Source organism: Meriones unguiculatus, chromosome 17 (assembly GCF_030254825.1).
Source record: "Meriones unguiculatus strain TT.TT164.6M chromosome 17, Bangor_MerUng_6.1, whole genome shotgun sequence".
Taxonomy (NCBI): Eukaryota; Metazoa; Chordata; class Mammalia; order Rodentia; family Muridae; genus Meriones; species Meriones unguiculatus.
The window spans coordinates 29,439,485-29,456,549 of NC_083364.1; the positions used below are offsets into that span (position 1 = coordinate 29,439,485).

The following is a 17,065-nucleotide window of genomic DNA, read 5'->3' on the forward strand; positions in this document are numbered from 1 at the left end:
AAGCTCCTCCTCACCTGGGTCAGATTTCAATCAGAGAGGAAGTTGGCAGGAAAAAGAGAGATTCTTGAGAGAGAGGAGCTAGGGAGCTAGGTGCGTTGTTGCAGAACCTGAAAGGCTCCACCAGCAAACCCAGTTCCTTGCCTCTGACACCTGAGTTCCACCCTGTAAACATTCTGACTCTGGTTTTGCCCCTTTGAGGAGGAGCAGTTAGCTCTCAGCTCAGCTACAGAGGTGCGGCTCTGTGTCAGCTGGGTGACAGCTCCTTGGGCAGTTTCCTGCCAGGCTTTCTTTGAGGCAGCTACACCTCTGCTAGCCACTGTTTGTGGTCTACCTCTTCTTGTCTGGGAAGAAAAAGAAGAGCCTTGAGGACCTACTGCTGCCTACCCAGGTAAGACCAAAAAGCATGTTTCTGGATCTGCAAAAAGCCCATGTGGACTGATCCTGTTCCTAAGCTGGGTTGCTGGCCATGGTATATGTCGATTCAGCTGCATGGTGATATTCCTTCATTGGTACTGTGCAAGGCTAATGTTTAGAGTCTAGAAATTTTCAGGTTACATATCTGTATATTGAACTATGAAGTATCAGTTGATATATTCATTGATTTTTCTTTTTAATTGTAACTGCTCGTGAGCTTTATAGGATGGCATAGTTTTCTCTGTTCTGTGGCTCAGTAAACTGAAGCTTGGTCAGTTGAGGTGATGTGTTCATGTGTGATCCATTGGTTAAGAACAAGATGAAATCTGGCTTTTCCTTCTTACTCCTCTGCTCTACCACATAGAACCATGCCTTCATCTATAAAGCCAAGAGAGTTGAAAGATCTTGAACTTTTAACGATAAACAAAGAATGATTGTTTCTTATTGTTATGAAGGCTTTTTTGTTTGCTTGTTTGCTTGTTTGTTTGTTTTCCAAGATAGGGTTTCTCTATGTAGGCCTGGCCATCTGAGAATTCTCTCTGTAGACCAGGCTGGTCTTGAACTAAGAGATCCACGTCTTTGCCTCTCTAATGCAGGGATTAAATTGATAGGCCACCATCTCTGCCCTCCCCCCCTTTTTTAAGTTGAATTGAGAGAGATTTTTCTAACAATAGACAGACCCCACCAGATACAGCTGCTTTTAGGCAGCGAGTAAAAGGGTGTATATGAAAGGAAGACCTTGTAAATTAGAGTTATGTGCAAATGTGTGATGAATGAGTGGAGCTTGCTGTGTGTTGGGTCTCTGTGGAAGAAGATGAGAATCTGAGGCTGAGTGCCACTCTGCTAATGTCAGTAGCGACACCTGTGAGGCATGAGTCATGACGTCCTGGGGGAAGCAATAGCTTTCAGTCTCCCTGTGAGATGTGGATGATATATCTTAATGATGATAAGGCAACCCCCAATCCTCTCTCAGCGACTCCTACAGTTCCTCATCTTGCAGGAGCTATTACCATGTCCCTGTTAGGTGGTTTTAAGAAAGCCTTACCTTCAGTGAGTGATCATGATGCTTATTTTCAAAGATGCTAGATTTAGTTATCATTTCTCCCTTCATTATCAAAAGTGTCTAGAGGTCTTAGTTATAGAGGCATATGCCAGGCCCCTGGTACATGTGAGTTTTATATGAAAATGGTGATATTCATTCCTGTAGGACCACAAGACATGAGTCATGAAGAAATTATCCAATTGCCTTATACAAAACAGAGAAATTTTATCTCCAGAAAGATGACATGATGCTCAGAGAACTATGACACCAGTCATCACAAGGACCATTAAGTCAAATGCGGGTCCCTTTTGCCTTTGCTGACATAGCGTGTAATGAATGATGCTGGGTATCTCAAAGCAGCAGCTCGCTGGTTCAGTATGGGGATGCTATCATCATATGAGATGCCTTCCGTTATAGATTCTAGATACTTTGTATGCTGGTTAGCATCTAGTAGAAATGCCATTGTGCTGTATGTAGAGTAGGAGCATCTACAAGAGAAGCAATATTTGGCTCTTGCACATTTCTCAAGCCAAATTTTGGGATTATTCTTTAGATATAGGGTAAGGCGACAGACAAAAAGTGATACTGCCCTCACTTTCTTCAGCCAGGGTGTATTTTTTCCGTGATCCTTTGAAAAAGCTATCACCCAGCTAGTAGCCTCAAAGCTTATAGACTAGTTGTATTTCACTCAGTAGAATTTAAAGGCAGGTAAAGAACTTAATTCATCTAGAAGTTTTAGTCCAACAGACACAGGTGAATTCAGTGTGCAGATGTGTTATTGATTTTACTTCAGTATTAAACCAAATCAAACTAGTTGCAAGTATTTAACGGAAGTATTTAATGAAACACAAGGCAGATATTTCATTATTGAGAACAGTTGTGAGGTTTAAAGATACTGGCTTCTTACACAGGTGCACAGTCTGACACAGGTAGCGTATCAGTGGGGTCTGTGAGGTTACTGTCCCCGCTAGGAAGAACATGTATTCCTCAGTGCTGCACAGCTCCCACCCTTCTTTGCTGAAGCTTCTGAGTGTTTTTCTTTCTGATCTCTTCCAACCTCTTAAATATCAGACTCCCTCAAACCACTCTCTTTATTTTGCCTTTTTTTTTTTCCAGAGCTGAGGACTGAACCCAGGGCCTTGTGCTTGCTAGGCAAGTGCTCTACCACTGAGCTAAAACCCTAACCTCCAAGTCACTCTCTTTAAAAGGAACCCTGGTTGTATATGATGGGCCAGCCAGCACACAGATCAAGTCAAATGAGAGGTGAAGGTAATTCCTTGACCCTGACTTTTTTCAGTTTATATAGAAGGTAGAAGCAGGTAGAAGAAGGGATAGTGACCCAGTAGAACCAACCATTGGTCAGGGTACCTATGCAGGCTAGTTTCTTGAGCTAGGTATCAAAAGCTAGGTATGAAAGCTGAAGTGTTGTTCAGGATGGTGGGACTCTAGCACAGGCTTCAGGTAACCACAAATCAACAGAGAAGAAAACTGACAATTGTTGACCAATGCTCTTTACCCAAAAGATCAATTGCCTAGAAACAAGGAAAGAGATTACAATGTACAAAAGTAACAAAAATTGCTAAGATTTTGGAAAGTAAGCCAATGATATGCTTTTTGTCATATGGTTATTGGTGTAATAATTACACTTTGATTGCTTTTGGTACATATTATTCTAACCATTAGTATTTAGGGTAGAAGATTGTGACTGTTCTCTAAAGGGACTTTTACCCATTGTTGGAAATGGTGTGTGTGTGGGGGGGGGAAGAAGCAAACAACAAAAGCCAACACACACAGAGAAACGAATAATAAACATCACAAGAAGACCACAAAGGCAGTGGTTCCACCGGCTAAGAGAGATGCTTGTGAAGAAAGAAATCAGATTTGACTTGAGCTTTAGACCCATAGGGATAAGAGAGTTTCCAGTAAGAAAGGACTGTAAACAACGTTGCAGTTCAAGGCTGCCTGAAGTGACTTTGAAGAATAGTTTGGGCTCACTGTGGAGGTGGACAGGGCTATTGAGATGAAATAGAACCTGGCTGGAGATCTGAGTCTGTCCCAGATTGCAGGCTAAGAGCGCTGGTCGCGTGCGGCATAGTGGGTGTAATGAGCATTGTCACCCTCAACCAGGCGCGGAGCCAGCTCGTCGCTATTGAAACCTATAGTTTGGCTGTGACAGCACACCTGTTCAAGTGTACCTTAAATCTGCTTTAAGGTTCCAGGGAAATTAGCATGCAAAAACCATTCAGGGCTCACTGTTTCTAAATATAGTAACCAGGGCTAAGTAAGGGAGACAAGGTGGTAAATACACCGTTTTTAGAAATACAGATGAAAAATACCTTAAATGCATCAAGAAACACTTACGGGTGGTTTTTAAGGTGTGATAAAACTCTCCTCTGCCCCCTAACATTCTTCTGGAATATTTGAAAGTCAGAAAAGTGTTGTTGTCAAAGTTCCCCTGAACTTTTCATTGTGTGTGATTTGGAGAGTCACTGTTGTCAAATTATCCTGCAGTCCGGGAGGCAATGATGCTGTGAGAATCAGTTAGAGCAGGTTCTTGGAGGGCCCCACTTTATGTCCCTCCTTCATAAAAAGCTGGTGTAGCTACGTGGGTCCCAGTGGTCCTCCTGAGTGGTGTGAAGGTGGTAGAATTCCGTCTTGCAGATCGCTGCACCAGCCAGAGCAAACTGGCAATTAGACGAGGGCTCCATCATTTTCCCAGGCATGGTGCACGACTGTACGTGCAGGCCATGCAAATGTCTGCTTTCAAGAAGGTCAGCGTGTGCTGTGATGCAGAGCAAGAGGGAACATTTCAGTAAGCTCCAGTCCCTCAGTGCTCCTTTTGAGCATCTGTTAAGTTAAAAATGCTACAATTTCGTATGTTAAAAGGCATTTGTTGAATATTCTAGGTTTTGGAAACAAGGTCTCCTCTTTCCTCCAGCCCTGTAAATAGTTCTCCTGCTTTCAAGGAGGTGAGGCAGACTGAAAATGGTAAATGTCAACAGGTAAGATGTATGTGTGATGTGAAGTATAGGGTAGACGGGGGTTAGGACAGGCAGAAGTGTGAGGGTGAATGGTGTGGGCAAACACTTTAGTCGATATAGGTGCCCAGAATGTTCGGATTCTTTTATCTGGTTTATTAAAGGGGAAATAATAACGTGATGAAAAGTCAAGGGTGATCCAGTGACCTCCTGAATTATTGGTCGGAAGGAATGGCTTCATCTGAAATGGAGATGGGCACCAGAAGAAGAGGTTTCAGAACAAATATTAGGGGCTTTCTTTGAACTAGATAAAATTTGAGACTTTTTTTTTTGAGACAGGGTTTGTCTGTGTAGTCCTTGATGTCCTGGAACTTGCTCTGGAGACCAGGTTGGCTTCTAACTCAGAGATCTGCCTGCCTCTACCTCCCAGGTGCTGGGATCATGGGTATGTGTCACGACACCGGCTTAGTGTTTGAGAATTTGAGTTGTCAATAATGTGGAATTCCATGAAGATATCTCCATTCCCCCTCTATATATCTATAATTAAGATATCACCATACGTTAGTATAGACAGAAAACATGAGAGGTTTTCGGCTGCCTTCTAGGATGCTGCAATGTCTTTGAGGTATGGAAGCTGAGGAAGGCACAGGGAGTGGATGAGGCGTGGCAAGAGGGTTCCTCACCAGCACAGAAGAAGATCTGATCACTGAAACCATTTAGGATCTCCATGCCATTGTAACTAGGATCTCCATGCCATTGTAACAAAGACATTATTTTCACTTGTATTTTGTGTGGAACATACATTGTCCTCTCACCTACATTCTAGCGCAGACCACACTGAGCACACCTTCTGTTCTCTGCTCACCACTCACTGTGGTCCTGAGTGGCGGTACCACACAAGCGTGGTGAGTCTGGGACCAAGGTGGAGCAGCAGACAAAATGCTCTTCAGAGTGAAGTCAGATGTGTGTGAGAACTGGACAGAGTGGTCTGCAGTGTGGAAGTTCAAGAGAAAACAGACACGATTTGAAAATGATGGGTACAGATATTCATCCATTTATCCAAAAGAGATTTTGAGAAAAAGAGAAGTTTGTACTAGCTGGAAGGAAGTTGGGAGGGGGGTCTCCATTTTTTAAAGGTGATAGAAAGATGCTAGAAATATACTTTCATACGGATTACAATGTGATCAGTTCACAAGGATAACAGAATTTTATTTAATATTTTATATACTATGGAGCAGCTGAGATGAGATTACCATCATATAATTCTTTCAGTTACAGAAAGTCAGGCTCAGAGGCTTAAAGTCATCTGCTAACAACCAGTGGCAGATGGGATTTAAGCCTGAGTTCCGAAAACTTGAGTTTGAGGTTCTCACAGTGAAGCGTCTACCCGTGTGAGTGTGTGAGTTTGGAAATCAAATTTTAGAACTCTCCAGAACTGTCCCTGAGCTACTACAAGAGAGTCCTTTCTGATGTTCATGGAACTCACACTTCTCAGCAGTTTCTCCTGAGCTGAATGTACTTCTGCACTAAGTGTGGGAAATTTGCAGCCCTGGGCAAAAACTAAAACATGGCATGTACAGCAGTGAAAATTCTTCCAAGTAGCATCTATCAAGTCTTCAGGTTGACCAGGTAGTGGAGTGTAGGAATGTAGTTCCATATCTTGATGGTTATGGACTGGCTGTCTCGTGTCCCTTCCTCTCAGAGAGAAATGGTCTCTGAGACCAACATCTCGGAACATTCATGTGCTATCTGATTAAAGCCCACACCTACTCACTGATCTCTTCGCGCACAGCTCCAGTCACGTGATCCTGGGTCTACTGGACTCCCAGTGGGGGTGGCTTCCTTCTATTACTGATAGCTCCAAATAGCAACTTCTCAGAGGAAGCCACCCACTTGCTATTTACCTTCCTACTGGTGTGCCTTGTAGAAGCACAAGTTTCTCTTGTGGGACATTTAAGATTTCTTGATACACCTTTTCTAGATGTCTAGTCTACTGCCTTAATCCAGCCACTACATTATCATCCATCTTCAGACTCTATTCTTTGGCAATAAACTTCTCAGCGGCAGAACCTGTCTGTGTGTGTCTTCCTAATCGCCACTTCTCTCTCTAGCACAGTGCTTAGCCAAGCGAACTGTTCCCCATAAATGTGTTTTAATTAATTAAATAAATGAGGTGTTCTTTCACATCATGTAGAGCAGTGCTAGGACATTTAATTTATGGCAGGCAGGGGGAAAAAAAGTAAAGTACCTAAATTCAAGACAGTCTTACATGCAGAATTAATTAATTAGGCAAATCAAGTCTAAAGCTTCAGAAACCAACTAGTGCAATTCATTTTCCCCCTGAGTTAAGGAGGCATAAATTTGAATAATTTATGTGTATACTTTGAAAATCTGACATCATTATTACACATGCTTTTAACTCAGAGTTGTGTTGTTGCAGTTATTAAAATTCACGGATATTATAAACATTTACTTGTAAGTACACTTAACAGAACAACTTTCCTGGTCAATAAGACAAGATGAAACTATTAATGACAAAAATGTCTATACAAAACTGAGCATTTCAATCTCACAACATAAAAAGGAAGTCCTGCCTATTGTTATTGTTATTTTTGTGAGCTAATTTGTTCTGTTTTGAGACAGGGTATCACTACATAGTCCTGGCTAGCCTGAGATCTGTGTAGACAAAGCTGACCATGAACTCATAGAAATCTACCTGCCTCTGCCTCTGAAGTGTTTGGATTAAAGGTGTGTAGCATCAAACCCGGCCAAGTAATGAATATTAAAACAAGTGTTGGGCAAACATTTTTAAGTGACTAATTAAATTTTTGAAAACTGAAAAATCCTGTGCAGATCTACATAAAGCAGGCCTTGTTTTATTCTATTAAAGTTGAAATTATGGTTGGTTGCTATACCTGGGAGGCCTGCCTTTTATAATTTTTAAAGGGAAATACAGTTGGGATATAATGTAGGTAAATAATTTTTTTTTTAATCAGTGAGGGAGAGATATCTTAGGAGTTAAGAGTGAATATTGCTTTTGCAGAGGGCCCGAGTCTGGTTCCTAACACATTTGTTGGGCAGCTCACAACCACTTGTAACTCCAGCTCCAGGGTATCCAAGGCTGGCCTTCGTGGGTACCCAGTCACATACATATACACATAACTAAAAATAAATACTTAAAAAGTAGATGGTAAAGTTTGGAGTTTGGAGGAAGGAAAGGGAAGGGAGAAATATAATTAAATTATCATCTTAAAACAGTAAAAAATTTAAAATAAGTACATTTTAAAAATTTAACTGGTAAAGCATTTCAAGGGATGCAATTTGATCACAAATAATCAAACTCTAAAATCAATGTATCTTGACCCATAATTTTTATGTTTAGAGATTAATATTGGATAATAAATTTGGGTGTATAAATATTTAGCAAATAGTCATAAAACCAAACAAAAGGGGGATGATGTTAATAATTAATAATAAGGATAAGTTGAATAACAATGGATAGTTGCATAATGGGATCGTTGCATAGTATTAGAAGAATTTACTAATTTGCTTTCATAACTATAACTATAGCTGATAATAAAAACAATATATTAATGGCCATGGCATATTCATGTTTTGACATGTATATGTATTATGGTATAATTAAAAATAAGCTGGACATCTAAAAGCACATCTGTTACATCACTGTGTGTGTGTGTGTTGTTATAAAGAATGAAAATCCAAATTGTTCAATTTTACCAATGAAGACTCAGCAGCCAGGTGGTGGGGTGAGCCCCTGTTAGCTCAGAGAGGCAGAGAAAGCTTGCAGCTGACCTTCCTACTCAGCTCAACTCCCAGAGAGGGGTGGGGGAAGCCTTTCTTATTTCCTACTCAGTTCATATCCCAGATGGAAAAAGCCAAAAAGCTCAAAGCTAATAGCTAAAATACAAAGGTCCAATGCTAAAAGTTTGATAGCTCAGCTGAGGGTCCAGGAGGAAAAGGCCTGCTATCACACAGCCCAGGAAGAAAAAGCCAAAAGCCCTTTCTTCTTCTCCACGGTGTCTTAAATATTCTTCTCTCATGTCCCTTTTTTTTTCTGTTCAATTCTGGACATCTGGTTACTTGCTCTGCCTCTTGACTTGCGGTTAACTTTATTAAATCCTGTGTACAGAAAGCTCTTGGATTAAAGGTGTGTGCTAGGGCTGAGCCACACCATAATCACCTGTTTACAATAAGCAGAAGGTTCTTGGATTAAAAGTATGTATTAGGGCTAGACCACACCAAACAAGAAACAGGTTTTTACAGTTCACAATCTCGGGGTTCATGATGGGATCAAATATCCCACAACATGTGTGTGTGTGTGTGTGTGTGTGTGATAACATGTGAAATGCACCTGCTTACCAATTTTCAGGGATAAAGAACTATGCATTCATTAAGTGATGTAGCAACTTCTAGTGCTGTGGAAAAATAAAAGAGTGGAGCAGAGAGACCTTTGGTCAGCTTAAAACTCTGCCACTTACTCTCCAAGTGACCCCGGAAAACTGCTTAATCTTCTAAGGTTTCGCTCTCTAATCTCTAAGTGCAGATAATTACAGGGCCGGAGCCACAGGGCTGGGATGAGCTGTGTCAGTGTTACCACGGTCAATATTGATTTCCTCCCACAAATGTAGAAAGTGGTGTGTGAAGCAATAGTTGCAACAGGTTTCTACATTTGAAGTACAAAGAAAAATAATATTGTGGAAAGGTAACTGTAGAGAAGTCTGAGATTTACATTAGTCATTTACTTTTGTATTTCTGCAAGGTGAGTTCAAGGACAGGTTTCTTTTGCCTGTGTGTCATCTGCAGCTTGGTGAGGAAACGTGGGTCCGCGTGGTAAAGCTCAGTCTCGATGCACAGTGGCTCTCAGACTGTTTTCAGTTGTTCTTATTATTAAATGGCAGCCTCGTCTCAATTTGGTTATGACTACAGTGGTACATATAAGTTTACCTGAACAAAAAACAGACCACAAAGTTTTGATTTGTACTGGGATAAAGGTGATAAAGGTAAGCATATTGCAACACCCTGAGTCTTGTTCTTTTTATTTGTTCTATGGATTTAAGCTTTCTCCCTAGTCTTACTTTGGGAATTTCACCCTGGCCCAAGGAGAGCCCTAGCCTAACTGTTGGAAGGAATCTTGAGAGCAAGTAGTTGATGAATAGCCTCCTGTGAAAACAATTTTAAAAAATGATGCTCAGAGGAGACAAGCAGCTTCTTTCTGAAATCAGAATTCCATGCTGGTGCTAACCCTGAGCTTTCTCCACCACCACTAAACTTCATGTCTTGGCTCATGATTGTTGATGCATTTCTCAGATTCAATCAACTATCACAGCCCTTCTCCCCCCTCCACCTAAAAAGCTATGTTCTGAATTCCTGCTATATTTTAATATTCTGCTAGTTTCCTTTAGATCCATTAGCTCACACAATCCTTAAACTGCTCCCTAAGGCATGTTTTTTGATCCACTCTTCACACTTGAGAAAGCTGAAGTTGAGTGGTTTTAACTGTTGTCTGACCTCAGGCAGCTGGTAAGCTGTGGAGCCTGGATTCAAGCCCAGGTCTTCCTAACTCTGAAGATTTCTCTACTTTGCCATGCTGTTCCCTGAAAAATGTATTGATTGCCCCAAATGAATCAATTCGTGTCTTCACTGCTTCTTGTCCATTATCTCGTGAAAGGGTTGGCTTAATTAATTCCCCTAACATCTGTGTCTTCGAATTGTAGGCAAGGGATCTTGACTCATAACCCACAAAGTTGTGCTGAAATCAAAAGTATAGACATCTTTCAGGCCCCAATGGAGAAAGCTCAGCTCCCTGGCTTTGCCCCTCCACCTGGCAGCTGATGGAAATACAGAAATGGGAAGCATTAAAAGAATACCCTAAAACTATTGGTGAAGGAAAACTTGAGTCATTAAAAACACAAACAATGCCACCAAACCACAGTGAAGACGTGTTTTGGGAGAGAGACAATCTGAGAATTTCACATATGAATACTATATTTACATCCTTTTTTTTTTTGTCAAAACTTTCCTGCCTCTAACTCTGCCTATGTATCTTTCATTCCCTATCAAGTTCACGTAGTCTTATTCTTTAATTCTTATTGCCTTATACATATTTACAAATATATGTAAATATGTATATAATTTATAAATACAACCTGCAGAGTCCATTTGCTTAAATGTGTATGTTTTGGGGGTTGGCCACTTCGGATTAGATAAGCTATCATGGGGCTTATCTCTGTAGAAGACTTACTCTCCCTCTCTCCACAGCCATTGATTGCCTACAGCGTTTCATCCAGGGGTGGACGTTTGTGAAATTTGCCCCATCCACACTAGAAGATCAAATGTCGTTGCTATTGTCCCTATCTTATTTAGGGAACCATAACGTTGAGATTCTCTGAGTAGAGATCCCCTGTCATATATGGAAGACACTATCTAGAAGGAAATATTCTGGTCTTCTGGCTCTTACAATCTTTCTGTCCCCTGTTCCCTGAGGCTTAGAGGTTGTGTTGTAGATGTTGTAGACAATAGGGAAGGGAAGACTGGAAGGGTTTCATTCTGCTTGGCTTGAGCCTGGCTGTGTCTAAGCTCAAGGTCTAGGTCAGGTCAGGGTGAATACAACCTTGGTTAGCACTCTTCAACTACTCTTTCTCCCAAACATAAAGCACAGTCACTGTCCTTCTCTTCTATATCCTTCATGAGAGAAGACTTTTGCTTGAACATGCAAATTTTGCTAAGCCAAGGTGTCCGGTCTATCTGTAGCTGAAGTTTTTGTCCTCATCGGCTTGACTGGTTTCTTGGAATTATTGAGCTTATTACGTAAAACATACCATTTCACAATATGCTCCTGTCATTTACATAGCAGGCTCGTAGTTTCTTGGCCTGCAAACAACTTTCGTAACTCCTTGTGCAAAAAAAACCTTTCCCGGCACTCATTGTCTTTCCCTGTCTCATCAAAGGTCCTTTGATTTCTATTTTCTGAAGGAAGAGTTTATATATTAAAGTGCAGCGAACTAAGTTACCAATCTGACTTTCTAAGTATCATGTTTAATCTCTCCCTGATACTCATTTTTTCCCCTACTTTTGATGCTTTTGAGATTTTCTGAAGATCAGATTTTGCTACATTACCAGTGTGAAACAGATTTTTCCATAATGGAATGTTCCGAGGAAAGGAAAGTCTGTGCTGAGAGTGTGGGTGCTCAAAGAATAGCGTTTTATGTCCTCAGTGTTTTTATGAGCATAATACTCTTTCTCATTAGATATTCTTTATGGAATTCTTTCTGTAGAAAATTAGGAAACATAATAAAAAAGAAAAAGTCTATCGTTCCACAACCCTGAGAACCCTAGTATCAACATTTTGATGAATGTAATAGTAAGCTTTTTTTTCCCTATATATTTGTATTTTATCTTTATAAATCCAAGATTATGCTCTGTGGTGTATCCTATTTTGTTGCTTGATTGAAAACACAAGTATCCTGGGTCGCTTTCTATAATTTGTATACTGTTTATTATAATGGCTATATAATATTGTACCTATACTACATTTAGATAGATTTTAATGTTCTGGTAGTGTAAGTTAATTATGAATGCGACATTATTGCTTATAATAGGGAGATGGAATAAAGGACATGCTTACCAAGAAATGCAGGAAGTTAAAAATGTACCTGCAGATAAATGTCATTACAAGGACTCCCCTCTTTCATGAACTCAGTTATCTTCACATAGCTTATGAAGATGTAGTAACTGATTAACCAACTTTTTTTTTTAAATCACGAGTCTTAAACCAATATTTAGGAGAGACTTTTAGTAAAACAAGGTAGCAATCTTGGAGGGGCCTGATCTCTGGGATGATTAACTGGAGTGAGCAAGATCTTTCTGGTTTAAAGTTTCCATAAGCACAGCCCTGCTACTCAGAGGTTTGAACTATTGTCTAGTATCTTCTAATAAGTCTATCTACTGAGGAAGTTTTTGGGAACAAATCAGAGGAAGTCAAAATCAGGGCATTTGGAGCCTCACATATCCTAGTCAGATAGGACAGAGAGAAAAATCACAAATAGTATGAAGGTAGAAGAAGGTAAACTTCCCTCATAGCTAATGAGTCTTGGAGATGTGTCTGGTCGTTATTACAACTTGCATGTACTTTTATAAACAGAAATGACCTCACTGGTCACATTGTGTAACAAGTGCTTTGGCTGGCCCTTTCATTCTCCTCACCTCTTTTCCTTCTTGGTCAGTGGGTGATTGATGACATACATTTACAGAAACCCAAACCAAACATCATCTGTCCCCAGTAATACAGCCCACAGTCACAAAGGCAAAGACATGGGGATATCTTTGGCAGGTGTCTTAACTTTCTCAGCACATTTATTTTGTACTCTGGCTGCCACTGCTCTTTGCTTTGTGCTCATAGTGTCTCACCCATGCAGACGTAACTTTCTAATAATATTCTGTGCATATTTATGTACGTAATGCTTACATAATTAAATTTTTTTCATATGTGTTTTGGCTGTTATTAAGATAAGGTCTAGCCTTGAACTTACTTTGTGGCCCAGGCTTGCCTTGGGCTCTTAATTCTCTAGCCTCATCTTCCTAAATGTTTTATCTAACTAGGCCATAGAGTTAATATTTTTGGGTTTTTTTTGGGGGGGGGTTGTTTTGTTTTGTTTTTGGCTTTTACTCTTTGACATCCTGAACCACCTGCTTTTCTTAAGTCATCTGAGAATGAATCCAAATGTCACTTTTAGTGCAGAATTTCTTTCATCTATGTACTTGTGTTCTGAGCTCGATTATTTCTATGAGCTTTCTGTTTTGCTCTAGATCCCTTGCTTTTTCTTTCCCTGGGTGGAACTTCCTAGACTCATTTAAATGTCCTGGCATCTTGTAGAACAGGCTGGCTGGCCTCCAGGTGTTCACCGCCTCCCTCAGGTGGAGTAGAAGTAGGTCAAGTGGCCTTAAATGATACTATTCTCAGCAAAACTTACAGCTAATTGGTCTAAAGTGCTGTCTTTTTTAGCCATCACTCATTATATTAGGAATTTCATGTGCGTTTCATTATTTCTCTGTCAGTGATGATGCTCTACTGTGAGGAGTTAACAGCATCTACTGATAACACTCTAGGGCAACGATTCTCAACATGTGAGTTGGGGGTCACATATCAGTTATCTGTATATCTGCATATCAGAAATTTAAATTTACAGTTCATAACAGTAACAAAATAACAGCTATGAAATAACAACAAAATAGTTTTATGGTTTGGGGTCACCACAACATAAAGAGCTGTATTAGAGCTTCACAGAATTAGAAAGGTTGAGAACCACTACTCTAGAGTTTTTTTCTAGGCGCTTTCCCATGCTCCTCTAGTGCCTGCCTGACTAGTATTTTTAGGATAAGCTTCTCATTTGTCCTTTCTGTCACTAGAAAGGCTCTCAGGAAAGGCACTGAGATTGCCATTTGCCTCTCGAGGTGATTTCAGGATGATGCAAGTGTTTTCTTGTTTTAGCTACCTCTGATGGGACAAGCTACCTCTGTGGCATCCTCTGTGGCTGAATGTAGTGTGATACACACAGGTTCTGTATTTTGTAGGCATCCCTGAGGGCTAAAGAGGGCACGGTTTTCCCCCCTTACCGAACCACACTATTCTCAGAGCCCAGTCTTGAGCAATGACAAAGAAGTTGTTGATACAACATAACGGTACCTGGGCCAGCAATGGAAATTGATCTTCTACATTGCTATTGGTGACAGACTTCTGAAAACAGCATGCTGGATGCTGGAACTAAGAGAAAAGAATCTCGAATCTCTTGATATGTCTGCCTGAATCAGTTGAGGAGAGATATTCTCAAGTCCACGTTTCGTTTTCTTCCTTTGTTCATTTGTTTTAGTGAGGAGGATTTTACTCTCCTGCGAAGGATGACCTATGGACTCCAGTCATCCTACCAAGTCAGCCTCCCATGCGCTGAAACTACAGGTTCAAACTCCCAAAGGCATGGGCAAGCTTTTGCATTTTCTGTCATGTATTTGCCAAGTGAAGACCTCTCTTATGTAGCCATTGGTTCACCTGATACACATGGAACAAATCTGACATACCCTAGCTGATGCTATGGATACCATAGTACTAATAAAACCCCGTTATTGTCATCAAGGACTGGACTAGTGGAGAGAATGAAAGAGCTAAAGCAGATTCATAGGGAGCGACAGTGCTGCAGCTTCTGTCGCTAAGTGTAATCTACGCGGAGATACTGTGGAGAATAACCAACCCGTACGATGAGGAAAAAAAATGAGGAAAGCTTGTGTCTGCTCTCTGAGCTGGAAGTAGAAAGGCAAAGGAAATCATGGGATGAAGGAAATGAGAAGGAGGTCAGTGAGTCAGTAGGACTCAGTGGAGTGTTACGGGTGAGACAAGATACGAATGCTATGGAGGACAGAAGAGACAGAGAAGAAAACGTACCAGAGATACAGTGAGCCATGAATCTCTACAGACAGGTAGATGCTCAGATCATGGGCTGACCATTCTCTAGAGCTTCAATTCATAGTGCAGCACAGAGTGTAAGAGTGATCCATCTGTCTGTTTTGTACATCTGCATGAGTTATCTTCTTGTTATATCCTATATATATTTCTCAGTTTCTTTTCCTGGTGTTGTGACAAAATATACTGACAAAAACAACCTAATGGAGAAAGGATTTATCCTGGCTTATAGCTCAACATACACTCAGTCCTGTATGACAGAGGTGTCAAGACAGCTGGAGCTTAAAGCTCCTAGTCAAATTGTGTCCACAGTCAAGTAACAGAGAGCATGGAATGTTTGTTAAAGCCAGCTAGCTTTCTTCATTTCGTATAGTCCAGAATCCCTGTCAAGAGAAGGGTCCTGCTCGCGATCAAGATGTATCTTCTCATGTCAATTAAGATAATAAAGACAATCTCTATAGGTATACCCATAGGCCTATTGCCCAAAGAATTCTAGATTCTATTAAATTGACACCACCACCACAGGTGACAATTAATTAGTCAAGGAATAACAATTAATGGCCCCTACAAAATGAACTAACAGCCACAGCAGTGGAAATGGAGGAAAGTAGAGAGTTTAGTAGGTATTAAAAGATTGGAAGCTGTTAGGTTTCAAACCTGGGACCAATGGCTGAGGTGCCTGTTTCACCTGTCAACCCGGACCTGGACTCCAGATTATTCTTGAAATCCCTCTGTCCCTACCTGTTACAGATCCCTCCTAGCTAGCATGCCCTACTCTCTACCCAGCCCAGGGGACTGGGCTGCTCTTCCCTATATAATCCGGCCATTTGGGTTACCTACTCTCTTTGGTCCTTTGGGCCACGTAGCTACTGCACCTGGTTTTTTTCTCCCTTCCCCTTCTCCTCTGCCCAAGTGTCACAACTCAGTTTGGTCATGTCCACTCTGGACTCTCCCAGATGTCCCTGCTGCAAGCTGTGCTCTCCCACAGTCGGATAATAAACTTTCTCCTCCTCCACCATACTTAGGAACACAAATGTTTCCTTTCGTTTCCTTTTTATTTCTTTTACTCATTCAGAAGGCAGCGAGGCTAAGTATTTGATGGATAAGGGCTGAGAAAGAAGAGTGAGTCAAGAAGTTTTACGACAAGGAGAACTTTACTATGGTGATGTCTTTCCCTAGATTTTGAATCAAGATCAATACATTTATGGATGAGGTAAAAGTACCATAAGTTTCTTCTGGCTGTGATGAGTTAGAAGTTCCTGTGAATCAAGGTGATTGATTAACAGTTGTATAGATGATCTGCAGCCTGAGTAATCGATCTGGTGGCGGATAGAGGAGTGAGAATCTGATAGTTGGCAGACTGCAGTGGAGCTGTGGGAGAGACTGAGCCTCCTTAGATGTCAATCACTGCATCGATAGCCGATCACATCAGCATAGGAGAGAGACAGCCTTCAATATTGCTTGCTGGTCTCACCACTGTGATAAAGCAGCTTTAGCGAGGACTGATTAATTTGCACTCATGGTTTGAGACGGCACAGTCGATAATGTTTGGGAGGGCATGGTGGGGTCCATGGCACTTCTCAGCCATGATGGCAGGAGCGTGGGATCACTTGTTGGTGCCTCAGTGGATCAGAGAGCAGAGAGTTTGAGCTAGAACTATGATCAGGACCCCATTACCTCCAGGTAGGTCCTACCTCTTAAAGGTTGGACCAACTTCATTCATAGTAGTTAGAGAGCAAGTGTTTGAACACAGAAGCCTATGTGGGACATTTTATGCTAAAGCACAACAGTGTCTACGAAAGGAGCTGTAGCCAGTGAGTAAGGAAAGAACCCAGAAGCCTGGTTGTGAAGATTAGGAGGAGATGTGAATTTCAGAAAAGCTCTTATAACAGGCAGGAGTGTCAAAGAGCTCAGAGATGGCAAGGAATGAACAGTGTCCATATAGTTTCAGTGAGAACTTTGTTGACCAAGAAGCACTTTGCTTCCTGTTACGGTTCCAACAAAACAGGGCAGAGTTGGCAATTGGCAATGGTTACTTTTTTTTTTCTTGAGAAGGTTGGCTGTGAGAAGCAAGAGCTTTATTAACTCCTCTTATTTTTTCTAATTGTTCAGCTTCAGACCCAGAGCAAGCAGCTGAGGTGCCTTTTGAACCAAAGATGG

The 17,065-nt window shown here is 41.1% G+C and overlaps 1 protein-coding gene across 1 annotated transcript in view; it reads left to right on the top strand.

Annotated features, from left to right (window-relative positions):
* The first annotated feature begins 221 nt into the window (after positions 1 to 221).
* Positions 222 to 17,065, top strand: part of Tprg1 (tumor protein p63 regulated 1) — a 130,104-nt gene continuing 113,260 nt past the window's right edge. The window contains exon 1 of the mRNA XM_021659201.2: positions 222 to 388. The gene's annotated coding sequence lies outside the window, so the exon portion shown is untranslated. The remainder of the gene's footprint in view (positions 389 to 17,065) is intronic.